At 43.2% G+C, this 27,119-nt stretch overlaps 1 protein-coding gene and 1 pseudogene across 2 annotated transcripts in view; one reads left to right on the forward strand and one right to left on the reverse strand.

Moving 5' to 3' along the window:
• The window catches only part of CCBE1 (collagen and calcium binding EGF domains 1), a 238,099-nt gene that overhangs the window by 119,960 nt on the left and 91,020 nt on the right, over positions 1 to 27,119 (reverse strand). The window lies entirely within an intron of this gene.
• On the forward strand, positions 23,970 to 25,288 carry LOC103557064 (protein hinderin pseudogene; annotated as a pseudogene).

The raw sequence follows: 27,119 nt of genomic DNA on the forward strand, positions 1-27,119 counted from the left end.
TTGTGTCATCACTGAGCCTGCCGTGAAGTTTCCTTAGATGTTTCAACCTAATTTCAGCTACGTTGTTTCTGCTTGCCCAACTGAGCAGCAGTGTTCAAGGAAAGAGGTCTTCCATATAGATCAACTGGATGGATTTCTTAGGCTTAAAACAAAGATAAAACTGTCGGCATGCTTATGAGAATATTTACGTATTTTATTCTCTGGGGGATCTGCATCCATGAGGAGGCCAGGAGTTGGGGGGATGGGGAGCAGCGCCCCTCAGCCCTGCCCAGGTAGATACGGCACAGAGCCACAGGTGGCAACTGGAGAGGCGCATGCCCTACAGAGCATGGACTGAGCTGGAGCACACAAAATGCTGCTTTGTCTGTTTCCAAAATAAAACCCCAACCCCGGTGTGTGTGTGTGTGGGGGGGGGAATCAACCTGCTAAAATAAACATAATCAGCTGTTTCTGATTTTTTCCAATAATTTGTTTGTTACTTGTGCATTCATTCAGCCATCTGACCAACACTCATAAACAATCAGTACTAAACATCGAGGGCTTTTTAAAAATTATAGGAAAAATACAAATTCAGAAAATCCTGCCTTATCATTTCCCCCCTGTGAATTAGGAAAATGATGCCACCATTTGATTTTGGCTGTGGACCTCCTCATACGGGCTCAAAGGGCACAGAGCCTTGAGAAGCACTGGCTCTCCTAGGGTGAGGCCTCTTTAATGGCTGGTTAGCTGGTTCACAGGGTGAGCCAATTTTAATGGATGCTTGGAAGCTAAGCTCCCCGGGCTTCAATTCAGTCACCAAGTCCTTGTTGAATGTCTACTAGGTGCACAGAATTCTCATGCTACTGAGGACATGAAAGGTGATTAGAATCCAGTTCCTGCCAACAAAGAAGTTTAAAATTTGGGAGTCAGTAACCAGTGCAACAGTTCCATAAAGGTACAAGGTTGCTCACAATTGTAACCCTAGTCAGTGTGACCTCAGCATTCAGAGAAGAAACAGTAGTGGCTGGGGAACCCAGGGCAGGGGATGTGATAAACAGCGGGTCTAAGTAAGTTAAGAGGAGGAAGTGAGGTTGCTGAGGGAGAAAGTAGAGCATGAACAATGGTGCAGAAATGGAACAACCATCTGGAGTGAAGAACCTGTGCTGGCTGATGTGGAGAGTTCCAGAAGGTTGGGTAAGCAGAGGTGCACAAACACCAAAAGTGGGACAAATGGAGCCACATGGGGAGACAATTTTTATAACAATCAGCAGGTTGGGTCTTAATTTCCTCTGAATATACCTAGGAATAAACTTAACCAAAGAGGTGAAAGATCTGTACATTGAAGACTATAAAACATTGTTGAAGGAAATCGAAGACGACACAAAGAAATGGAAAGATATTCCGTGCTCTTGGATTGGAAGAATTAACATTGTTAAAATGTCCCTATTTCAAAATATACTACAAAGCCATAGTAACCAAAACAGCATGGTACTGGCACAAAAACAGACACACAGATCAATGGAACAGAATTGAGAGCCCAGAAATAAACCCACACATTTATGGACAGCTCATATTCGACAAGGGAGCCAAGAGCATATGATGGAGAAAGGAGAGTCTCTTCTAGAAGAAAACATAGGCAGTACACTCCATGACATTGGTCTGAGCAGCATATTTTCAAGCACCCTGTCTGACTGGGCAAGGGAAACAAAAGAAAAAATGAACAAATGGGACTACATCAAACTAAAAAGCTTCTGCACAGCAAAGGAAACCATCAACAAAATGAAAAGGCAACCTAACAATTGGGAGAAGATATTTGCAAACCATGTATCAGATAAGGGGTTAATATATCCAAAATATACAAAGAACTCATACAGCTCAACAACAAAAAAACCAACAATCCAATTAAAAAATGGGCAAAAGATCTGAACAGAGATTTCTCCAAAGAAGATATACGGATGGCCAACAGGCATGTGAAAAGATGCTCAACATCATTAGCTATCAGGGAAATGCAAATCAAAACTACAATGAGGTATCACCTCACTCCGGTCAGAATGGCTATAATTAACAAGACAGGAAACTACAAATGTTGGAGAGGATGTGGAGAGAAGGGAACTCTTGCACACTGCTGGTGGGAGTGCAAACTGGTGCAGCCACTATGGAAAGCAGTATGGAGTATCCTCAGAAAATTAACAATAGATCTACCATATGATCCAGCTATCCCACTGCTGGGTATTCATCCAAAGAACTTGAAAACACAAAGGCATAAAGATACTTGCACCCCTATGTTCATTGCAGCATTATACACAATAGCCAAGACTTGGTAGCAACCTAGGTGCCCATCAAGGGATGAATGGATAAAGAAGATGTGGTATCTCTACACCATGGAATACTATTCAGCCATAAGAAATGAAATCCGGCCATTTGTGCCAACATGGAAGGTCCTTGAGGGTATTATGCTGAGTGAAATTAGTCAAAGGGAGAAAGTCAAATACTGTATGATCTCACTCATAAGTAGAAGATAAAAACAACGAAAAGCAAACACATAGCAATGGAGATTGGATTGGTGGTTACCATAGGGGAATGGCTGGGAGGGTAAAAAGGGTGATTTTTGGGTGGGGAACATGATGTAATCTTACATAGAATTTGAAATATAATACGATGTACATCTGAAAGCTATATAATGTTATAACCCAATATTACTGCAGTTAAAAAATAAAAAAGTGCTTCATTTTTAATAACAAACACAGCACCAAGTTATACAAAATTCAACCTGCATAGAAACACACAATGGAAAAGGATAAATTCCCTTAATCCTATCCAGCAGAGACAATTATGAATATTCATTTGCTGTAATTTCCCCAACTTTATTATTTCCAATGTACAGACTAACCTAGGTAATTATTTATAGATAGAAAAATGAGATTATATACACACTTCTGTGTTTTTCACTTAGTACGTTATATATTTTCCAATATCAGTATAATTGACCCATCTACTATATGAAATAGCTGCATGGTACTCTATTGTATGGCTATATCATGGTTTATTTAATCATTTCTATATCTAGGTCATTTCCACTTTTCTCGTGATATATGACAATACTTCTAGCACTTCCTCTGTACCCTTCATAGGTACCTATTACTAGCTGCGTTGTATCTCACTGGTGATCTCACCAAGCACATTATGAAATCTTTGGGACCTGTCTGAAACTTCTTTGTTTCCTCCGAGGCACTTGGCACAGTTTCCTGCACAGTGAGCACGTTCAAATCCCACAGTCAAAATGAAGGGTAATGAACACTGAGGCCACAGGAGGTTGACTGGAAAGAGAAGAAACCAGAGACCATTTAGAAAGGCTTTGTATTGGAGAACCCAAGGACAAAGTGATACAGGCCTGGGCTAGGTCCATCATAGCGGAAGCAGAAAGCAGACAATAGGCCCAGGAGCAATTTAAAGGCAGATAACAAGGGGACTGCAAAATGTACATTCCAGCGTCAGTCACATGAATCACAGCTAAAACCCAAAAACGTGATGGCTTTGACAATCCAGCAGGACCCCTGGAACAGAACTGAAAAATTAGTTCTCTTCCCTTATTCATGACAGGCTTGGCTAACACAGGCCTCTACAGGAGGAGAGCGAGAAAGGGGAGCCAGGCAGGGGCTGGAGAGATCCACTGGGGGAGAAACAGCAGTCCAGCAGAGTCTGTCGAGATGGTAGTCATCTTGGGGTGCCTCAGTGTCAAAATTTAGGGAGGTGAGAGGAGGAGGAGGAGAGTAGGAAAGAAGAGCGCTGGGGTTGGCATTTAGTCAGGTGAGGGGCTGTGTCAGAGTTCCAGGAAGTCTCTTTTGTTCAGCACAGGATCCCAGCCAATGATGCCCACTGGTGGGGGCAAGACCCAGTCCCCAAGGAGAGTGGCTGAGAAGGGCTGTCACAGGCTGTGTCGGGGCCACAGCAGGGACCACAGGCCGTCACCCAGTCTCCCAGGCTGGGCAAACCCAGAGGGGTGAGGAGCAGGCTGCGCCACAGTGTCTAGACTCACTCTACACACTGACCCCGTACACCAGGCTACAGCAGGAAGACTCTGATGTCAGGGACCCCCAGTGGCCTAATACATGCCTCCCGAGCCCGAAATCAGGGTTGGGGTGAGACTGCAGGCGGGGCCAACTACAGAATCTGCTAGGCCCAATGCAAGACAAAAATGCGGGGCCCTTGTTCAAAAATCATGAAGACTCCTCAAGATGGTGACAGCAGAGCATTAAACTAAAGCACAGGGCCCTTCCGAGCACGGGCTCCTGTGCAAACGCAGCATCATGAGGCCAGGAAGCCAGCCCTGCCTGGAAGTGAAGGACAAACCCAGACCTGCAGCTAAGAGGGGAAGACGGGCTGTCAACACGCTTTTTTTTTTTTTTCCCCACAGCACGGATAAAAAGCCTGTTAAATTCTCAAACATACTGTTGGGTTTTCAAAATTTTTTCTCCTCAAAGAAAATCAAATGCAAAACCCAACCTAATGTGTAAAATAGTCTAAGGCAGAGCTTTCGGGCTGCTACTTCAGGACTCTTGTCCACAGCCCCCTGTCCCCAATTCATCACACCACCAAGCACCTGAGTTACCAGCCCTGACCTCTGAGCTCCAGAAGGCACAGCTTTAGGACCACTGCAGTAGGCTCTACTATGGGCCAAGACAGAACACGTCTCCAAGAGGCCTTTGATACCGAAACATCCAGGACACGCACTGCAGCCTCAGTTACAGCCACCAGGGGCCACAGAAGCAGCAAAGCCAGTCAGCAAATCGTTCTACCCACAGAAATCTAGTTTCTTCCCACCCACATGCTGCCTCTTCCAGGCCCACTCATAACGTGTCCATTTTCCATTATCAAAAGGCCCTTGAGTCAGTCACTTGCCTATTGTGACCAATTTGAGAGGAAGTTTCTGAGGGGAGAGAGGGGACACTCCAATACTGGTCTTGCTTGCTTAAGGCTTCCTTGTGTAATTTACAAGTAACCCTAATTAAACTTGTCTGCAGAAATGCTATGAAATTTAAGCAAAAGCATCAGAAATTAACCTAAGAGGCTGGAAGTACTAGGTTACTAAACAACTGTAACTTGAAACAGCCAGTTAAATCCTTGTACAGGCTCTTCGGGCACGTGTTTGGAAAAAGCCCTGATAACAGAGAACATAGGAAAGAAGCCCTTGACTGTTAGAGAAGGATCAGAAGAGTTCCGCTCTGCTGTACGTGGCACAAGATCGTACTTGCTGATGCTGTTAATCTTATCTGAACGTATTAATAAAATCCCTGGATTCCCTTATTAAGAAATACCATCACTGACATGTGGCTGGCTAACATTTGCCTCTTAAGAAATATCGCTCCCTCTCCCCATGCCTTTTTTCAAGAAAAAACGATAACTGCTTCCTGGAATGTCTAGATACCAAAAAATCCTTAAAGCCTCATAGGACATTAAGAATAAAGATGAAAGTTAGGGTGAAAACGAGCAATTAAGATAAACTAACTAGGTCATTTCCAAGGTCTCGCCCTGTTCTAATGTTCTGGTTTTATTGAAAAATATATTAGACACATTTTCTTTCCTTCACTATCTCTTTCATTCAACAGTTCTTGCTTGTGTGCATCTTTGAGGATACCTACTCTTCAGTTAGCTAATGGGGAAACAAACAGGAGGAGGTGGCGGGGAAGCAAATGATGGAGACTGTGTTTTTTCTTGACTCCACCCTAGGACCGTCATAAGCTGCCACCCAAGAGGATCCTGTGATAATGTAGTGATTCTGTCGGTGACCAATGCCTCTGCCGGTAACTGACGCCCCTTCTATGCACCATTCCCACGGCTGACTTTGTCCTATGCTCTGCCCAGAACTGTCTGAAACTGTATCCAAGACTTGCCAACCAAGTGATTTCGCTCAACAACAAAACACTGTTCTGCTGCGGACAGGGATAAAAGCCATTGTCAATAACGTGTAGGTGTCAAGCAGACCCAACTCATTCCAGGTTCTATCAATGGACTCATACTTCATGCACCAGAGCATTGATCCAAGACAGCCCTTCCTAATGCTATTTTAAAACTGTTCTATTTAAAAAAAATTTGCGACTTGTTTTGAATGTTAGTTTTGTCTACTTACTCATAGGCTTTTTAAAAATGGCTGTTACGGCTATTATTTTTCTAATTTTTGAAATCTGAATTCGCACAGAAAGAACCACAGTGAGGACAATCCCGCTCAGGGCAAAAGTCATTCCAGCACTTTCCAAACTTGAACCCTCCTATGTTAATCTGCTCAGGCTGCCATAACAAAATATCACAGGCTGGGTGGCTTCAACAGCATAAATTTATTTTCTCATAGTTCTAGAGACTGGAAGACCAAGATCAAGGTGCCAGCCTGTATGAGCTCTCTCCTTGGGTCACAGATGGCTGCCTTCTGTGTTCTCACCTAGCCTTCCCTTAGGGCCTTTGCTTGTGGAGATAAGGCAGCAAGTTCTCTTGTCTCTTCTTACAAGTACACTAATCCTATTGGATCAGGGCTCCACCCTATGACCTCATTTAACCTTAATCACCCCCTTCCTCCAAATGCAGTCACGCTGGAGGTTGGGCCTTCAACATGTGAATTTTGGGGAGATACATTCAAGTCATAACATCTCCCAATCCTGACGCGTCAATTAAATTATCTGGTAGAAATAGGATGCCAAGATTTTCTGCAGAATAATGCTGAACTCTGCCCTGCTGTCACAGTGTTGTCTTCTTACAAGCTATTCAGTTGGTTTATAAGAAGAGAGTTGATCCAGAATTCCTGCCTCCACTCTATCCAGTGACCAGTTACGACTCAGGTGTGCAAATAGACCAGGAGAGCCAGAGAGAGGTGGGTGAGAAGTTCAATACAAACACAAAAGACTTCTTGAAAGGAACTCACCCAGAGCACCGTGAGGAGTCTTCTGAGCTCCTCTGTCTCCCAGCTGGCCTCCCACAAAATCGATCCACTACTTACTTTTCTTCTCAGTAGGGTTTCAGTTAAAATTTTATTAATGTAAGGCTTCCAATTCTCTCATTCTTAACCATGAAAATTAAGGTGAAGATGGCTAAACTTCTCAATTGGTCTTTTAGAAGCCAGGCAGCATCTGGCTAGTTTAACTGCACAGAGAAAAACTGTGCATGCCGTAGGCAGCCCAGTCCACCTGCTCAGGGCTACAGACTCCCCTCGGACGGGCATGTGCTCATCCCCGCCTGCAGGCCTCAGCCTCCCGGGATGGAGTTCACTGAGCCTGGGGCAGCTGTACACCTCTGCTCACCTGTTCAAGGTGGACAGGACGCTTGCTGCTGGGGCAGGCTGGAGTCGAAGAGCAAGCCGACTGACATGCAGGACACGGGCAGGGCATGAATTCTCTCGACCCAGTGACATCCTTGCCAACTAACCCTCTCACTTGCCACTTCCCCCCTCCCCTACCCAGAGGACGCACCTGCTTGGGCTCTCATCGACTTCCTCCATGGACCTTCCCCACTCACTGCCTGTTGCTAAGTGCTTTCACAGCTGCCTCCCCTTCAAACTCTCTCTCTGCAGAGAGGTTCATCTCCAGCTCTGTCTCAACCATGTTTGATTTCCCCTCCCCTCCCTTTATTCTGTAAGCAATTCTCCTCACTGGAGTGGCTCCCCCACAGTCCAGCTCTCCCTCCAACAACCCAGTCTAGAAAGCCGTAGAATCCACCCTGACGGGAAGGGCTGGCCTGGCTATACTTCCAATAAAAAGGTATGAAGCAGCTCACTGCCACCTGTTCGCCAAGAAGTTCGAGACTCCCTCCAGTCTTGTTGGTGCTTCACTTTATGACTTTACCAGCATTTTACTCCAAAATGGTACATCTGACAAGACTATTAACAATAACAATAATATAAAAAGTAGATATTGTTCTCTGAGCACTCACTACACTTCAGGTGCCAATAGACTCTCCTTTAGTTGATTTATCTTATGCATATAACCATTGATTCCTCTAATTTTTGCAAAACCCCAGCAAAGTAGACATAATTCCCATCTTAAAGACAAGGAAATAAAATATCAGAGAGAGAAAGTAAATTAACCAAAATAACACAGCTAGTAAACTGAAGAGTCAAAACAAGGCAAAAAGCCCAAATTCGTCTTTAAAGAATGTTGTAAACAGGTATCATTTTTAGCAACTCAGCTCCCATGTTGTAGGCAGATATCGCCACCAGGAAAAAGTCAGATTCTAAACTCTCCTCTCATCCTTAAACAGGATTAGCAAAGTCATTTTCTGCTTCTTTTAAAAATCTGTTGCTATTCATTTATTCTTCCATTCAACAAACACTTACTGAACACCTGCCACCAGCCTGGACTCAGCGTAGTGGGAGATATCAAAGGGTCAGGTGTAACGGCTTCCTTTGGGGGCTTAGTCTAGGCTGGGGAGAGGGAGCTTCCCCTGATCACCCTGAGAGAAGAATCAGACAGGAAGCTGTGTGCTACTGACCATCCTGCAATCCAGTGCAATTCATAAGGGAGAGAACAATAGAATATCCTGCGGGACATGAACCCACACAAAGGAGGGACAAAATGTTCAGTGGGACCAAGCAGAACTGCCCTCTGAAACAGACTATGTGCTTGGTGGGAAGGGGCTTTGAAAGCCAGCCTTCTAAGCCAGAACTTAAAATAGCTGGCCGTGGGTTTCTGATCAGCGGAGCGCAACGGCATTTAAGGAAGGTGTGTCTGGCCCCGAGCATCTCTGGCTTCTGTGGGGCTTTGCATAGATGCTCTGGATTTGTCTTAAGCTCCAAACAGCTGGGAGCAAGAGTAGTTGCTAGGGCAGGGTCCCTGAGATCACAGGCAGGGAAGAAGAGTCCTCTGTGATGTGGCCAGGGCAGTGACCTCCCAGAAAATGAAAGGAAGTCACCCTTGGGGATGTGCTGGGGGGCCAGGACCTCCCACAGGCCCAGGGCAGCTCATCAACAGGATATTAAAAGTGCTGTGTGTGTGAGGTTTCCAGAAAGGACAAAGGGCAAGACTGCTGCTGGGCAAAGGAACTGGAGCAGAATGCCAGCATAGCGGCTCCAAGTGAGCCAGACGCCCACTTGGCTGCCCACCAACCAGGATGAAAATCAAGGCATCAGAGCCTCTGTCATTCACGCGGTCCCCGCAGCGCCCTGGGCCCGGATCCCACAAAGCTGGTCCTTCAGCTGGGGGGCCATATTGCTTCAATTTCATGCTCCATCAGAGGAGTAAGTTGACTGCTGAGTTGAAATATATGAGCTTGAGCCAGAAATTCACCCTACCACTTCTGCCTACAATAATAGTCAACCCCCAAAAGTGAAATGCGCTTTTTTTATTATTATTATTCCACAGTGGAGCAAGCCAAGATTAATTTATTTCCTTTTAAAGGTCAGCTTGCTAAGGGCATCAGGAAAGACTGAAGCATTTGGCAAATAGTATTTTGCTTTGCATCATCACATGACTTTTCCTTAAGTGTTTCTTTTTGCTCTCCTTTTGTAACATCTTTGATGACAATTTTTTTTTTTAAAGATTAGCACCTGAGCTAACAACTGTTGCCAATCTTTTTTTATCCCTTTTCTCCCCAAATCCCCCCAGTACATAGTTGTATTTTTTAGTTGTGGGTCCTTCTAGTTGTGGCATGTGGGACGCCGCCTCAGCATGGCCTGATGAGCGGTGCCATGTCCACGCCCAGGATCCGAACCCGCAAAACCCTGGGCCGCCGAAACGTATCGTGCAAACTTAACCACTGGGCCACGGGCCCAGCCCCAACAATGATATTTTAAAATATCTACCCATATAGTAGTCCCACTAAATACTAAATAAATGAATGAATATATAGATGAGATGGACAATCTGTAGAAATACTTGAGGCTTATAACAAGGTTGATTTAACCTAATATATTTTCTCTCTGATACACTTAAAAGAGTGATTCTCAAAGTACGGTCTGGATATGGAAACCTGTTAGAAATGCACATTCTCAGGCCCCATCCCAGACCTACTGAATCAGAAATTCTGAGGGGGAGGCCCAGCAATCTGAGCAGGCTTTAAATGTCTAAACAGCTCACTCTTTTGACTACTGGAGAGTCCAGTCTGGACTTTCTACATCCTGTATCTTCCTCAGAATAATCTAAGATGGATACCAAAACGGGTCTTTGCAGGGGTTGTTTTGGCAGAGATGGTATCTGGGGAAGTAAACAACAATGAAAAGAATGTATTACTTGGCATCACCTTGGCATTCATTGGCATTTTCATAGTTACCGGGCGTGAAAAGAATAAACCGTGAAGGCTGTAACAGTGAGTGAAAGAGTGTTTTTAAAAAAAATGTCTCGCAGCATCAAATCAATCCTCTGATCAGCTCGCTATTGAGTTTAACCTAGCCAAGGCAGTGTTATTGTAGCTGTCACAAATTTTATTTTTTCCCTTGCCGTGTGAAGCTGGAACCAATTGTTGTTATAAGGAGACTAAATAAAAGAGGTCCCGGATTTCCTGTTATTACAGATCGATTTTTTGAGATGTTAGAACAATATTATATGGGTGTTTTGGGTTTTCTTGTGTAACATAATTAAACCCATGTGAAATGGCACTGCACGGTGCCATGGATTGTTTTGACAATGTTTCCAAATGAAATACCTCAAGGAAGAAAAATGACTAACACTTTTTTTCCCCTTAACATCTTTTATCATGGTTTTATACCACATTGTTTGGGGGAAAAAAATCTGCTTTATGTGAAATGTCAAAATACATAAATCACTCAAGATAATTTATATTGCTTGGGTAAGCTCGGCTGGATTAACTTCATTTACTTTCAAACATCAGCAAATATAGATAAGCAGGGTGATCCAGAGTTCTTGGGACAGTCTTCAGATGGCAGGAAGCTGAAGGTCAATCCCACTACAGTTTAAGAGAATGACCTATGACCTCTTTGAACACTTGTGCTTCACTCAGGATGCAATGTCTTGAGGACATTGAAGACTACATATATCTGTGCCCCTGAGATGGTTAATTCTATGCGTCAACTTAGCTAGACTACGGTGACCAGCTGTTGGGTCAAAAACTAGTCTAGATATTGCTGTAAAGTTACTTTTCAGCTGTGATTAACATTTAAATCAGCAGACGCTGAGTAAAGCAGATTACCCTGCATAATGTGGGTAGGTCTCATCCAATCAATGGAAGAACTTAAGAGCAAAGACTGAGGCTTCCTGGAGGAGGAGGAATTCTGCCTCTAGATTGCAATGCTGAAAATCCGCCTCAGTTTCCAGTCTTCCGACTCAAGACTGCAACATCAACTCTTACCTGAATCTCCAGACAGCTGGCCTATCCAACAGATTTCAGACCTTCTAGCTCCTGCAATTGCAGGAGTCAATTAACTTAAAATAAATCTCTCTCTCTAGATGTACATCCTATTGGTTCTGTTTATCTGGGGAACTCTGACTAATACAGCCCCAAACCCTAACTTTTGACCCATGGTCTCCATAACATTTACACTACTCCTGTGTTACCATTTTAGTTGACGTAATTTGGTCAAACCTGTAGGGAAAAAAAAAATGAAGGAACTTCCAAGAGTTATTTTAAATCCAAGTGCCATGCCTTCCTAGTAGAAAATGAAGTTATTGCTGCACTATGGTGACTACAAATTGGAGTAACTCTCATAACCATCTGAAATCCTATAGAACTTTGCCTATACTTCCATTATTTCATTGACTATATAATGTAATTCATCTATTTTCATGCTTGGCTTCCCCGATTCCTTGTGAGCATCCTGAGGACAGGGAGTGTCTGAATTTTTAAAAAATCTTCACATGATAGGTGTTAAATATATTCTTTGCTAAATGAATGGTCAAAATCTTCAAAATAAATACCATTCTAATGCTCCTCTGCTCCTTCACAGCTTCCCCACCCCTCAAGCGGAACGCGCTCTGTCTGTGCCAGGAGCAACTGGAATAGCAGCTGGCATTAAGAGATTACAGAGGTGCCAAGTAACTCCTGAATAACCTCAGTTTAGGAATTACTGGTTCACACCAGTGCTGCTCATGTGATCAGATTATAGTAAGGTTAGACGGCATTTTCAGTGAATCTAGATTAGACCACAGTGTTTTTGATACTGAATTTTTGGCATGATGATTTGGCCAAAGCCTTTTTGCTTTATACTTCCAGAATTTGAGTTGAAGTAAACTGATGATCTGAAATTGAAGCTTAAAGTCATACCATGAAATATATCCTTACTGAATAACAGAATTTACAAACTTCCTCCCAAATGGTGTTTCATGTTAGCTCTACACATAGATTTCAAGATAATGTACCTTTAAACTTCTATGCTCTATTTTTGAAGAAGAAAGATTAAATCAAAAGGCTGTTTCTTGATGTAGCTTTCATGAAACCGAGTCATAGGAATACCCTCTGTTACGTTTACTGCAGTCTGGCGAGAAGTTTAACTTTGCTACATAGGTCTTGCAGCATCCATGTGTTTGCCCAACTCGGGGTGAGGAGCAACTTTTCAGCTTATATCCCCAGGTAACTGACTCTTCCTCCTGTCAAAAAGCAGCAGTTAATACACTCTGTTTATGGGTTGAATTGTATCCCCTGAAAATTCACATGTTGAAGTCCTAACTCCCCAGAACCTCAGAATGTGGTCTTCCGTAGAAACAGGGTCATTGTAGATGTAATTAGTTAAGATAAAGTCACACTGAAGTAGGGTGGGCCGCTTACCCAAAATACTGGTGTCCTCATAAAAAGGGGAAACTTGGACATGGACACACAGACAGGGAGAATGTCACATGAAGATGAAGGCAGAGATTGGAGTGACGAAGCAGAAGCCAAAGACTGCCAAAGATTGCCACCAAACCACCAGAAGCTAGAGGGAGACACGCGGAACAGATTCTCCCCGACATCCTTCAGGAAGAACCAATCCTGCTGATACCTTGATCTTGGACTTCTAGCTTTGACAACAGTGAAACAATAGATTTCTCTTCCGTGAGCCACCCAGTTTGTGTTACTTCATCATGGCAGCCCTAGCAATCTATCCACACTCCTACCTGCAGTGCCACAAATCTTATGCAAGAGACGCAAAGGGGCAGACTGCATAAGGTACAGATCACAGTGCAACAGGTTCAAGAGCAGAACAAGGTCAGAAGAAGAGTGCACATCTTCCAAAGGTTATACATACAGCTGGCAGCTATTACCTTACTGAACACATTTGGGACAACTAACCTCGAAGGATAATGATTATACATTTTTATGAAAGTTACCTCAGAGACTGAGAATGTTCAACAAAGTATTATCAGGATTTTGAAACCAGGAATTAGCAAAAGGTAACAGAATTTGAAAGTGAGGAGAAATGGAACAGAGACCAGACAATCCTTGTAGAGTCTTGTTGTGTATGTTATGCTCGAGCTAACTGTATAGTTCTCACTTCATTCACGCGCCTTCAGTCTATTAACTGATGCTCTGTTGGTCATTCACAGAGTCCTGTGTTAAAGTGGCTAGAGGTAATCTGGAAACCTGGACCCAATCCACTTTGGGAGCCACAATTCTGATGCCCAGGGTGGCAATAATGGGTAAAAGCCCCTCCCCACTCACAAGTGGTTTCGTCTCCCCACTCTCGTTTTCTTTGTATATATTAAGGCATAAATTACATACAGTGAAATTCACCTTTTCAGGTGTACAGCTCTGCAAGATTTGATAAATGTACCAACTACTATCACAATCAAGATATAGTACAGTTCCATCGTCCCCAAATCCTCCCCCAATATCCCTTTAGTTAACCCCTTCCTCTCCAGCCGCAGGCAACCATTGATCTGCTTTCTGTTCCTATAACTCTGCTTTTGCAAGTGTGTCCTATAAATGACATCATACAGAGGGTTGTATCCTTTTTGCCTTCGGCTTTTTCCACTTAGCCTAATGCATCCAAGATTCATTCATATTCCTGAGTGTGTCAGCAGTTTATTTCTTTTCATTGCTGAGTAGTAGTCCACAGTATGGATGCACCACAGCTTTATGCATCCCCCGATGAAAGACATTTGGCTTCTTTCCAGTTTTTTGAGATTACAAGTAAAAGCTGCTATAAAAACCTGTAGACGTTTTGTGTGAACATAGGTTTTCATTTCACTCAGGAGAGGAATTGTTAGGTCATATGATGAATGTATGTTTAACTTTGACACTTTCTTATAAAGTGCCGTCCAAAATGACTGTGCCATTAAGATAGTTGTTTTTAAAATAGCTTTTTTTTTAAAAAAAAAAAAGTACATGGGCTCCACCTTACACTTGACATTCAGGAAAAGATGAAAGGAAGTCAGTAAATATATTTTTGTCAGTGAGAAGCTTCAAAAAAATGTCCATATTCAATGGGGAAGATGTCTAAGACGCGTCAAAAACCTTGATATTTGTGACTAAGGCAAAAAACAAACGGAGCAAAGCTGTGAGGAGACAGAGGCATAAGTGAAGACTGAAAGCGACTTCTTTCTGCCTCTATGTTGCTTCTGATTGATTCAGTGTGGGATTAAACTGCTTTTGCTCGCCCTTGTGGCAGTGAGCTCTGGGTGGAGCCAGGACATGGTTTCCAACTTGTCATTCTGTCCACTCACCCTCCCCACCTGCCACTCCCACCGTGGCACCCCATCAAGGCCTCTGTTTTGTACCAAACAAATGAACAGTCACTTCAAAAGTACTGAGGTGGTGAAACGCATCCGTTTGTTAAGAGTTCATGTGTGTCTCACCCAGACTACATCTTCCTCTGGGATCGGTTTGCCATCTTTTGATGGGAGGATGCCAGCAAGTGTGCAGAGTAGGCTCTGCCCACCTGAAAGAGGCCTTTTTTCTGACTGCTCCCTAATCCCTTTTCTCTCTCTCAACTTGACTCCAATCACAGATGTGCCTGAATGCCGAGGACCAGGAGAAATCCTGGTACTAAGTCTGAAGGCCAGCTGGCTCGCACATAAAGCAAATCCAATACTCGAGTTCCTTCTCTGACGGGTCCTCGTGCAAACCTGTGTTTGTGGGGAAGCAGGAGTGTCTGGGAGTATTTGGCTATCTTGGATCTGGACATAGATGGGAAACGGATGGCGGAGTTTTAGACAGAAAGGCATGCACGTTAACATACACTTGCGCCAACACACACGTAGGGAGGGGGGCGTTGATGGGGTCACTGGGGCGGCTTTCAGTCTCCGGGCAACGGCTCCAGCTGGAGCTGGTTTTCTCTCCAAGAAAAGTCTGGCAGTGCAGTGGGGGTTTGAAGATTAATTTAATAAAAGGAAAGCCCCCTGGAAAGACACGGGGGACCAGCTTAAGCTGCCCCTGATTGACGACACTTCTGTTATTCCCCAAGTTCTAAAGCTAAATCATTAGAAAGTCTACCCCAAATGTCTTAGATCATATTTGATGAAAATATGCTCAAGTTTGTTTGCCATGCAGAAAGAAGTGTTAATAAGATTTGTAGAGTTTTAAGGATCAGTTTTATAGGTATCTATGAACAAATGAGCACATAAGTTATATAGAGAACACAAGCCTGTGCCCATACACACATCATGTATCTTATTGGGAAAACACAACCAAGACAGGAGTTGTAGAATTACCGTATCAAACTAATTTTGAACAGATGTAAAGAGAAAAAAAATCAATCACGTGATTTATGTAACTGAAGTGAATTGGTCACACAGGAAAGAGCTAATCTACAGAGCTGAAATAGCTTCAATAGAAGATGCTTGCCTTTATTATGAAGAACAAGAAGAAAATCAGGGTACAAACATGGATGCTTGTCATGCTGCCAGCTTAAAGACAGATTCATTTCAGCCTCATTGGCTGAAGTCTAATCACTAGCCTCTCAGAGACAGAATATTAGAGGATTTCTCACTCAACTTCTCTCAAAACCCAAGAATCCCTTGACAAAGGCTTGACAGGCAATGCATCTTTCCTGACAACTTTGAATCTTTGACAAATGCTATAACTGCATACCTGGCAAATGCACTTATTAGCCTCTTGATTTGTTAAAATTAGCTAGATAAGTGAAAGGAAATATAACAGGAAGATGAAATAAGCAAGAGTTTACAGTTTCATAAATGCACAAACAAGACCTGTGGCTGATGAGTATCTCCCAAGAACAGCTTTCTCCACCTCGGCTGCACACTGGAATCCCGCGGGAATCCATTAAAAAGACGCATTCCTGGGTCCCTCTCTTGGAGATGCTAAGTCAAATGCTCTAGTGTGTCACCTGGCAATGAGTGCTCACAACGCTCCTCTCTTAATGTGCAATAGAGGTTGAAAACTATTATCATTATTGTGGTTCCAGCCAAGGACAATTTTAATTGAACTACCCTTCATAATACATTTGTCCACATCCTCTGAGAATAATGAGTTCCAGAGGATGCTCATTATCTCCCACACTGTGTGTGGTGGTGCCCACCTGGCTGGAGCATCCCAACAGAAGGCAATGTTCAGGCTCTTACTGCATTAGTGGCCCCGTCAGTGAGATCTTCACGGATGTCCCCAAATAGCAGCATTTTATTCCCTGTCCAGGTCTCATACCGACCTGGCTCTCTCCTGAACATGCCTTGTGTGTGCTGAGCTACCAGCATCCGCCTTCACTGTCTTTACTAGAACAACTGGTGATGCTGAGTGCATGAAGAAGAGAGAGATGCCTCGGGATCTGAAAGCAGGAGAATAACGACATAAAAAACAATCTTCCTGAAGCTCCTCGTTTTCCATAATTCAAGGAGAGCAAATCACATCTGATGTGAATAGAACAAAGAAGGGAAATCCTTTGGTTGAAGCTAGTTGTCAGTCTAGTAGAGAAAGTCTTAGGGTTAGAAAACCCTGGAAATAATTTAGTTCCACATTTCCACCTGTGATATGAGGTCATGGTGCCCCGAAATGTAGGAACTCATCCAAGGTACACGGGTGAGGGGCCCTCTGACTTTTTCCATTTCTATTTACTTGCTTCCAACTTGTAGTCCTTGCTGTGACGCTGTATGACTAGTTGGGGACCAGAGAACACTGAAGAGTCTGCTACGTGCTGGCCAGACTCTGAGCCTGACAGTGATTTTAATCTGCCTCTGTGCGCATTCCACTTGAAGCTGCCTTAGGATGGATGAGAAAAGGCACCAGAACTCTGCACTGTTTCCTCTGGTTAGTTGTATTTATTTCCTTTAATTTGAGCAACAGTTGCCAACACATTTGAAACCCAAGTGACAACTTTTCATACTGTGCTTAACACTGAGAAGGAGCCAAGCAGAACATACGTTGACAGGAGAAACATAAACTTACTTGACATGCTTTCTAGTTCTTATGGAAAATGTCCAAGGCACTCCCACTCGTGTCTCCTCAACTTTCAGATTTCGGATACTGGGAGTAAGAGTTATGGTCAAGGGTAACTAATAGAACCCAGCTTGGAAATGCCCAGTCAACTGGTGACAAAGCACATCCTGTCTTCCTATGCTTAGAAATGTCCCATGGTTGCTACCATTTTGGGCATTCTCAACCTCAATACTACTGACATTTGTGGGGCTGGGAGGGGGCTGTCCTATGCATCATAGGACATTTAGCAGCATCCCTGGCCTCTACCCATTAGATGCCAGAAGCACCCACTCTCCATTGTGACAACCAACAATATCTCCAGACATTGCTTAAAGTCCCCACCATCCAGTTAAGAACCACTGCACTCAAGCATCTTATCAACCCCATCTGCAGTTCCATTTAATGTTTTGGGTTTTCTATCCTTGTCTTATTACTAATAAAACCCTCCTTTCGCATGGGCTAAGCGTGAAGATTAAATGAGACAGAGAGGAAAATTAGGGGTTACTATCTGACCCTAACACATCTTCTGGGTTCAGGGCTCCCCTTCCTCTCACAAAGCCTCTGTACCCACTTACTGGCCTGCCCCTGTTCCTCTTGCTGTGACTCTTCCTTTGTCTCCACCAAGCTGAGTCCTACCCTTCCTTTAAGAGCTAAGTCAAAAGCAGCTTCCCCATGAGGCCTTTCTTTTTAGAAATTGCATCTATTGGAATATTCCAGCTTGGTCCTTGCATTTGATGCTTTTTGGTGAGGAAGTTTGGCTGTGAGCTAACATCTGTCACCAATCTTCCTCTTTTTTTTTTCCCCCCTGCAAAAAGCCCCAGTACATAGTTGTATATCCTAGTTGTAAGTCCTAGCTCTTCTATGTGGGATGCTGCCACAGCATGGCTTGATGAGTGGTGTATAGGCCCATGCCCAGGATCCAAATCGGCAAACCCTAGGCCACCAAAGTGGAGTACATGAACTTAACTACTACGCCACCGGGTGGCCCCCTCATGAGGCCTTTCTTCACCATCTCTCCTTCAACTTTCTGCTGAACTCACATTCTTGTGAAGAATAAAACAGAAAGCTGTGTTGTGACCCAATAGGATGCAGGCTCCACTGACTTTCACTGTAGGATCTTAGGGTGTTACAGGTCCGAGCTTATGTTACCCAAGCCTGCAGCTTTACTCAGCTGGGCAGGTCCCAGCCTCACGGTAATCACCAGACGACTGCTAATGCCAAGGACTTGATAAGAAAATGCTGGAATTTAAATACGTTTTGGGCAAACAGACCTTGCGAGTTTGTTTGGAGGCTCTCAGTGGAGGAGACTGAGTTGAGGGACTCTTGGCTTAAGAAGCCAGGCTCTTCTGAGCACCACACACACCCCGGAGTGGTGAGGGAGGAAGTGGGCGCCTGCTGACCTACAGGGCAACAAGGTCACCCCCAACAGCCCAGGGGTGGCCAACAGCCCTGCCGCCAGACATCCCCACACCCATGCCCTGGATAGCACTCTTCTCAGGCTTATTTCCCACCACGTTCATCAAAGAAAGCGAATTCTCTGTTACAACCAAGTAAAAACTAACATGAAACTTGCTAACTGTAAAGTGGTTGCGTATTTCTGTAAAGGGAAAAGTCAAACTTTAAGGGGCACACTAACCATTTTTTAGGTTTAATTTTAACCCAGCGTTGGGTTCATCACTTGGGCACCTATGTGCTGACTTCTCCCAATTAAATATCTTTATTAACTTGAAATTTATGCTTTCAGCTTTCATTGTAAGTCCATGTGAAAAAATCACACACAAAGAACTTTTCCTAAACATACTGAAGATACTAAATTAGACATTCTCACAGTAGAAAGGGAACTTCAAAGCAACTCTCTAGCTGTTCACGTTAATGCTCACTCTTCCTGAAATTTCGTCCATACATCTAACCCAAACTTGTCTCCCATGGGAGTAGAGGGAAAAACTGCCCCCAAATGAGAAACACAGGAAGACAAGAATGTACTCTGTCCTTCAGTTTGGTTTTTCATTATCCATCAAATAGCCAATGCCCATTTTCTAAAGAGCCATGTAACAAACTTCCCTTAGGATTTATTGTTTGGGGGGAGGGGAGGGGGAAGTTTCTCCTCTGTAAATAACAGCCAAGGGCTTTGCTCCCTCATTGTTCCTTTTGTGTTACTGAGTTGAAGCAGAGATCTTCCCACACAGAGAAGAGCAAATTTTTCGTCCCAAGTGTGTGACCGGCCTTGTGCTCCTCTGGAACCTTCAAACAAACTCAGGGCCTTCTGTATGGAGCGTGAGAGATTTACTCAAGACAACTTTGATTCTATTACGCTCCTCCCTAAGACCAGCAAATTAATGGTTTCCCATCACTGCAAGGCAAGGGATCAAAACAGCATACACATTCTGCCCTCTGCCCGTCTCACAAAGATGCACTTGTGGACCACGCACTCCTCTCAGCGGTTTGAGTTTGAGCCACGCTGGCCTTCCTTCAGCTTCTCCATCATGCTGCATTCCTTCCAGTCACATGGCCTTTAAACATGCCGTTCCCTTCACATAGGACACCCCTACTCACCCTTCATATCTCATAAATGTCACCCTCTCCAGGAAAATTTCTCTGATGCTCACTCCACTCTCAAGGTACGCAGGTATTTCTTAACACTCTCATACCCAGTAATCATCTTCCTAGAACTTCCCACAATAGTAATTTTACACTTATTTGTTGATTATTTGATTATTATTTGCCCCTAGCCTATACACCCTTGAAAACAAGGAGCCACATGGATCTTGTCGGGGAAAAAAGACCACGTTAGGTTTTGCTACTACTAAATCCCCAAGACCAAGCTCAGGGCCTGACACATCCAAGAAGCTCAGAAAATAACTGGTGGATGAGTGACCCCTGAGTCAAATCCATTAAAATCTGCAGAGAACCACTCTCATATACCTCAAATTCTAGCTTCTCCCATCAGAGGTGGAAAAGTGGTAAAATGTCTTATTTTGTTAAGTATCAGCAAAACAACTTTTTAGCTATCATAAACCCAAGTGGAGGTAAAACTATAAATAGACACTGAACATGCCTGGCACCTTAATCCACTCCTCGCCCAGTATCACATTCCTCGGTGTATGTGTCACATGCATACCTTTTTGTTAAGTCTGTACAAAGAGCTTATGCCACACACGTAGGCATCAACGTTCTTTAAAAATTGAGGCAAGAGGCGTCGTTAGTAAAATCAGCATACACTATTTAGATCATTATATCTTAATTGCATATATGCATTTCAACTGCTACATGTACAGTCATGATTTTCAATGTACAGCAATAAAATTTTAGATAACAGGAGTAAACTTTGGGTCTTGAAAAATATTTGCTACTAAGTTGCTATCAAAACCAAGGAAAGTCTCTGTCTCTCCCTTAATATTGACTTTTAGTAATAATTTGACTCAAAATTTGATATACTATTTTATATCTAAAATGGCACACAAAAATTAATTTCACGGAAAAGGCAGTGCTCAACCTAACTTTAGAGCAATGTTCTACTTCAATCATAAGAGGTTTCTCATCACAGCTTTGGGTCCAATAAGGAACCAAAAAGTTGAAAAAGAAAACTCGCATGATAACCATTGGTAAGAAGAGAGAGTGAGCTCTGAATTATCCTTCTCCTTCCATTTCAAACACACAGAGAAGCCAGATAACATATAAATAACATGGGGGAAAATCAAATTTACAAAGGCACACTTGAAAACTAAGAAAATCTCCAAGTCTGGGAATGGAGAGAAAAGCATAGCGGTAAGTGGCCGAAACCCTCTGGTCCATGGGAAGTGGTCCTCACTGGATTTAGGAAATGCAGCCAAGCACGCCTCACTAGAGCCAAAAATGGGCTTGGACTAGGATGACATTAGGCCTAAAATGCTTTTGCACCAAATCCTAGATATGTTCAGAAATGTAATATTATCCTGCGGCCAAGGAGGAAAGAGCAGCAGCTATGTGAAAGAGAAGATGCCCAGCTCTGCAAGTGAGCACGGCATCCAGAAAAGATCTCTTTTTGGGTGACAAGCCCAACATACTACAGAAGTTCAAGACTCGTCCAGTGCTTTGCAATGCTAGTGGAGAGGCTGAGATCACCAAGAGAGTACATAAGATGAGTCCACGTAAAAATCTCAAGGCTTAACAGGAAACCCAGTAAGAAACACGTGGCAGACACAACAGAGAGAATTCAGCTGATGAAACATGATGAAAAAGAAACAATGAAGCATTCTGAAAAGGACTTAAAGTATTCTTTACTCCTAAAGAAAGAAGAAACAGCAAACTTCCAGTGAGTCTGGAGATTAGAAAAAAGCAAAAGGCAGATATGAAACAGAAGCAAATGAAAACTATGCACATGAAAATAAAATCTTCAAATTAAAAAAACAGATATTCATTTCATCAGAAATAAAAACTGGTGAACTTGGAGAACTGAAGATGGCTTCACTGCAATACTACCAACTATGAACAGGACAAATAATTCCAATTTTACAAACTCTCACAGAGTATAGAAAAAAGACAAACTTCCCAATTCACTTTACAAATCTTTATAACAAAGCCCAGTAAAGAAAGTACAAGAAAGGAAGCTAATCTCAGTCATGAACATCAATGTGAAAATCCTAAACAAAATATTAGCATTCCAAACACAGCAACAAATAGAAGGAATTATATGTTATGACCAGTTTGGGTTATTTCAGGAATGGTAGTTTGTCTTGACATTGGAAGCAATGAATATTATTGGCTACATTAACATATTAAAGAAGAAAAATTATACAATCATCTCAATGGACGCCTAAGAAGCATTTGAGCATCAACACTCACATACCAGGAACTGAAGAGAATTGCTTTAACACGATTGTATTAGGACAGGATATGCTATAGGAACTAACCAACCCAACGCTTTTAGTAGTATAACACATAAAAGTATATTTCTTGCTCACAAAACATCTGCTTATGGTCTATAGGCATTTCAAGGTAGCTGTCTTCCAAGAAGTGACTCAGATCCAGGACGGGTCTGACTCATGGTTCTTATCATCACTTCCATTCAGCATTTTCCTGGAAGTCTCAGTCTGCTACTGAGTTAGCCAAGAAATAAAAGATGTGAGCATTGAAAGAAACAAGTTTTGTTAATTGTTGATAAGATTGCAAAACAAAATCCGAAAGAATCCTCAGATCAATTTCCAGCATCAAGTATTTAAGTTTGCTAATTTTATTTTTTATAGAAGTAACAAAATAAAATTTTTTAAAGATACCATTTTTAATAGCATTAAAATGTCAAGTAACTAGCAAGAGGTTGAACTCTACAAAGAAAGCAAAAAACTCATATGTTGAAGGCTAAAAGAATTAGAGGTTCATAATAATGAATTAGAAGATATAAAGGTGTCAGTTATCAAATTCATATATAGAGTTAATGAAATCCTAATAGATTTCTTTGGTGGAATTTGACACTGATTCTAGAATTTACATATAACCCCAAAGGGCCAAGCATAGCCAAGATTAACTTTTTTTGAGGTATGACATATATAGTGAAGTCTGTACTTTGCATTAATGTAAGTGTACAGCTGGAATATTTTCTACAGGTAGAGCCCCTGTAACCGCCACTCAGATTAAGTTGCAAACATTTCCAGCACTCAGTAAGGTTCCCTTGTGCCATTTCCAGATTATAATTCCCCAAGAGGCAATCACAAATGCTGATTTCTATTACTTTTGATTAGCTTCATCTAATATTAATCCTTATATAATTGGAACCGTGCAGTATGTTCTCTTTTTAACTGGCTTAAAACAGGTGAAGAATAAAAGGCAATTTGTCTACCACATAGCAAGAAATACTCCTCTACTCGGTTCTGGTGTGCTCCTCTTGCTAGGATACTGCAGCACATAGTAACTTTAGCAAAGGGTGCTAGCAATGGTAGCATGCGACTTTTCTAGCATCTGGTCCTGCAGTGGTTTGCTTCTCGGCACCAAGCTCCTGAGGTGCTAAGCGATGAGCAGTGCCCAGCATCCATCAGCTTCCCTCAGCATCCCCTCAAGCGGCCGTGCAGTGGAAGGCGACCTGTGAGGCACCTTGGAAGGGCTTCCCTGACACCGCCTTAGAGTGCTGCGGGAAAGGAACCACCCTACAAATGCCTTCCCCACTACCTTCTTGGGTGGCTTTGCAGTGATTTTCAAGGTATGGTGCTTCCTGATGGATGACTTCCCCCAGCACCCCAGAGGGAGGATTTCCAGCATACCATATTAACTTCTCCACCCCTCACTGAGCCATGGCCATGTCCTTTCCAGCAAGGTCTGGGTCTCACCCTGGGGGAACCCTGGAGATGCAGGGGGTGGTCTCTCTCCTGAGCTCTCTGTCTCAGCCCTAGGGGTAGGAGCTATTCCATGTATTGTCCATTCACAAACCTATATGAAATGCCTAATTTCCTAGGAAAGTACAGTTCATCAACACAGACCACATTAGTGATAGAAAGCTTCCACAGACCAATTTCTTATAAGAAATAGAGAAAGTTACCCCTCACAAAATGCTTTCACCAAGGTATGCTACCAAACTGTTAAAGACCAGATAGACTATTGATCTAACATTGGACCTATCATTGAAAGCACCAAAAAGAGTATGACAACGTCACATAAGAAGATTGATATAAAATTCCAAAAGATAATAGCAAATAGAATCTAGTATCTCATTAAAAAATAATGCATCACCCACTGGGGTCTGTGCCAGCATGCCTGGACCAGTTCAGAACAATGGCCCCCACCAATGTCTCAGTCTCCAGAGAGGTCCCTCCTCTCATCAAGATGCCCCCAGAGCCCACCAGGTGTCCAATAGGAAAAGCACTCTCCAGTCTTCATCTACAGAACTGGATGGTTCCTACTTGAGTGTAGCCAAACCACAGACCTACCATCAAACCAAGCAAAGACCTAAGTCTGCAAATCAGGACCCAGCTTCAGAATCTCTTGTGGAGTTTAGGAATAATTCTTTGAAACCAGCAGCCCTTCATTATCCCAAAGAGGATCCAGACAGGGTATAATCAGAGACCAGAACATGTAATTATGGATCCCCAGGGAGAAAACTAGTAGATGCAGTCCCTACAGAGAAAGCTCCACCAGAGGAACTGAATATGAAGGAATGCCAACACCTTAAGCCTACTCTGTTTACTCAGTGTTGTGGTCATAGACTTTCTGAAAATGCAGACCATGCTCATGATAGCCATCCTACAAACATGGCCCCTCAATATTCCAAGACACATCTGGAATCATGCAGTTATTGTGGTCTTTCCTGGGCATCTCTGGTGCATGGCCAAGGGGCACTGCATCCTAGTGAAACTGATATCAAAAAGCAACTGTCAGAAGATAGAAGACAGCAACTTATACTTCAGAAAATGAAGCTGGAAAGTGAAAAGGAGTGCCTTCAGCATCTGCTGGCCCAGCAGGAGACAAAGCTTCTCCTAAAACAGCAGCAGCTTCTTCAGTCTCGACTGGATTATAGTTGTTTATTGAAGTCAAAATGCGATGGCTGGCTGCTTGGAACATCACCATCCATCAGAAAGTACCCAGAGTCCACTAACAGTGGAGAGAACAGAAGTGAGAAGAAGACAGTTGGGTTTCAGTCGCGTATGGGAGATGATGCCCTGTGGACATGTCAAAAGAAAGATACATGTCGAACCCAGTGAGGGACAATGACAGGAATTAGAAAAGATGCATCCACATCTTCTATGACAACAGGAAACCAAAAGGAACTTGTAATCATACCACATCACCATTCCAACACAACTCCTCCCAGTATGAGACATCTCTGTTGGATTTGGTTCAATCTCTGAGCCCAAAGTCTGCTCCCAAACCTCAGCCCCATCCCTCCAGAGAAGCTGGGGCCTGGGATCACAGTACTCGCTGACTCAGTCCTCTAAAATCCACCTGGAACAAGATGGGGGCAGACAGGACCGCTGATGACCTGGAGGAAAAGCAAATTCTGGAAGATATCTTTTTCATTTGACACTGAAGCACATGCTGCAAAATTACCATCAGAAATATGTGGGTTTCTTTATATACTTGTCTAGGATTTTAAATTATTTGATTGCAAAGTAATAGTGCCTCTCCTTTCACAGGGACCTATCTCACTAGCATCCTTTTATGTACTGAATATAGAAATCATTCTAACAACCCAGGGTGTTTTTGATCAGACCAATCAGTAGACAGTACATTACAGGGAGTGGAGGTGGAAGGCAGTATCTTTTCTATGCCAAGCAGAGATTAGAAAATTAACATAGGACACTTGCTGCATGGCAGAGACCACTGCATATTCAGCCTCATTTCAAGGGTGTTTCCTTTTCAATATTTTACTGGAAAAAGTTGGCTCTCTTTTGCATATAAGGAAAACCTTTCCTCTGACAGAACCCTCTAATTTAAAAGTCACCCTTTGTAACATAAACAATTTCAAGAAGACAGGCCCTTTTACCTCTCCACCCTGTTCTCTCACCACCTACCTCTAAGTGTAGTCATTTAATTCTGAAGCTGGAGTTGGTGCCCCTACCATAACAAGCAACACTGAGGACCAAGTACAAGTCAGTCTCAGAAGTCATCAACCTGGCAGCTGCCCATCCCATAACCAAAAGGGCTCAAGGAGCTAGAGAAAGGGACCCAACCAACCCCTGGAAACCAGCATTAAATCACACAACAGAGTGACTGCCCTAGGGAAATCCAGTGGAAGCACAAGCCTGAAACAATTTTCCTTCCATCTTCCCATTTCCCAGGATAAATAAGAGCAATCTCAGTATTGTTGGTTGACCCAAGTATCTATTTTATTCACCATTGAGGACTTCCCATGGCTATGTCTGGCAAAGATGCCACTAGAAGGAGAGTAGCATCCAGCCACTGCAGGCTCATAGGCTTTCCAGGGCCCTCCCTCTCACCCCATGAGGATCAAAGGCACTGGATTAACCAGACCTTACACATGTCCCATGGCCCCAAAGAACCATCTCTACTTGCCAGATTATGTTCCACCACCCCAAGCAGAGTCTCCCTCAACCCTTTCCCACTGGGCTCACTCTGACCCAGGGAAAGCCTGTGGAAGAAGCGCACTTGAGGCCTCCTCCTCTGTTCTCCTACTTAGCAGAGCTCTTGAGATGGGTCCCTCAGCTTAGAGTGGGCTCTAGTGGCCTCTCAAGCTGATGGGCAGTATGATGAGCCTAGAAGAGCTGGTGAGTTTAAAACTTTCCAGTCATTGGAAGCAAGGGGAAGATGTGTCCCCAGATGTGTATTGCTTGATGACTTTATCTGATCTGGAGAGCGTTGCTTTTTCTCTCTCCCCTTTTCACCAACCTCTGGCTTGAAGTGGGACCAAGACTCTGTCAGTCAGTATTGGTAGCCAGGGTCACTTAGTGAGCCTACATGGCTTCCCTGAATTCTTTATCAAAACTGGATTATTTCAGCCTACAAAAGCCTTGTTGAGCAGCTTCCTTGTCTGGATAGATCTAAATCTTATTGTCTCTTCAGGCTGAGGCCGGTCCCTTCCACCCAGCCTTCCTTCTCTTGGGTCTTTTTGTTCTTTAGAGGAGAGAAGAAAGAAGCCTACCAATACCATATTCTTCATCTGAGGTAAACATAAGGTCAGGACTAACTAGTTGTAGTCGTGCATTTGAAAAGTCGAAAAATCATTGCAGATTACAATATCCTTTTCAAGTTCACCCCTGTGAGAGTAACCAAATCAGTTTCATCCCATTTCGGAAAGCTCTGGGAAAACACAGCTTTCTTTGGTGTGGCAAAAATGAGTAAAAGCAAACTGAGACCCTCAGCCATTTTCTCAAAGTTAGGTTTCCAGAACTCTCTTTTCCTTGCTCCATGTGTCATGACCACGTTAAGTAACCCAACTCCCTTGG

Source organism: Equus przewalskii, chromosome 7 (assembly GCF_037783145.1).
Source record: "Equus przewalskii isolate Varuska chromosome 7, EquPr2, whole genome shotgun sequence".
In the NCBI taxonomy this organism is placed as follows: domain Eukaryota; kingdom Metazoa; phylum Chordata; class Mammalia; order Perissodactyla; family Equidae; genus Equus; species Equus przewalskii.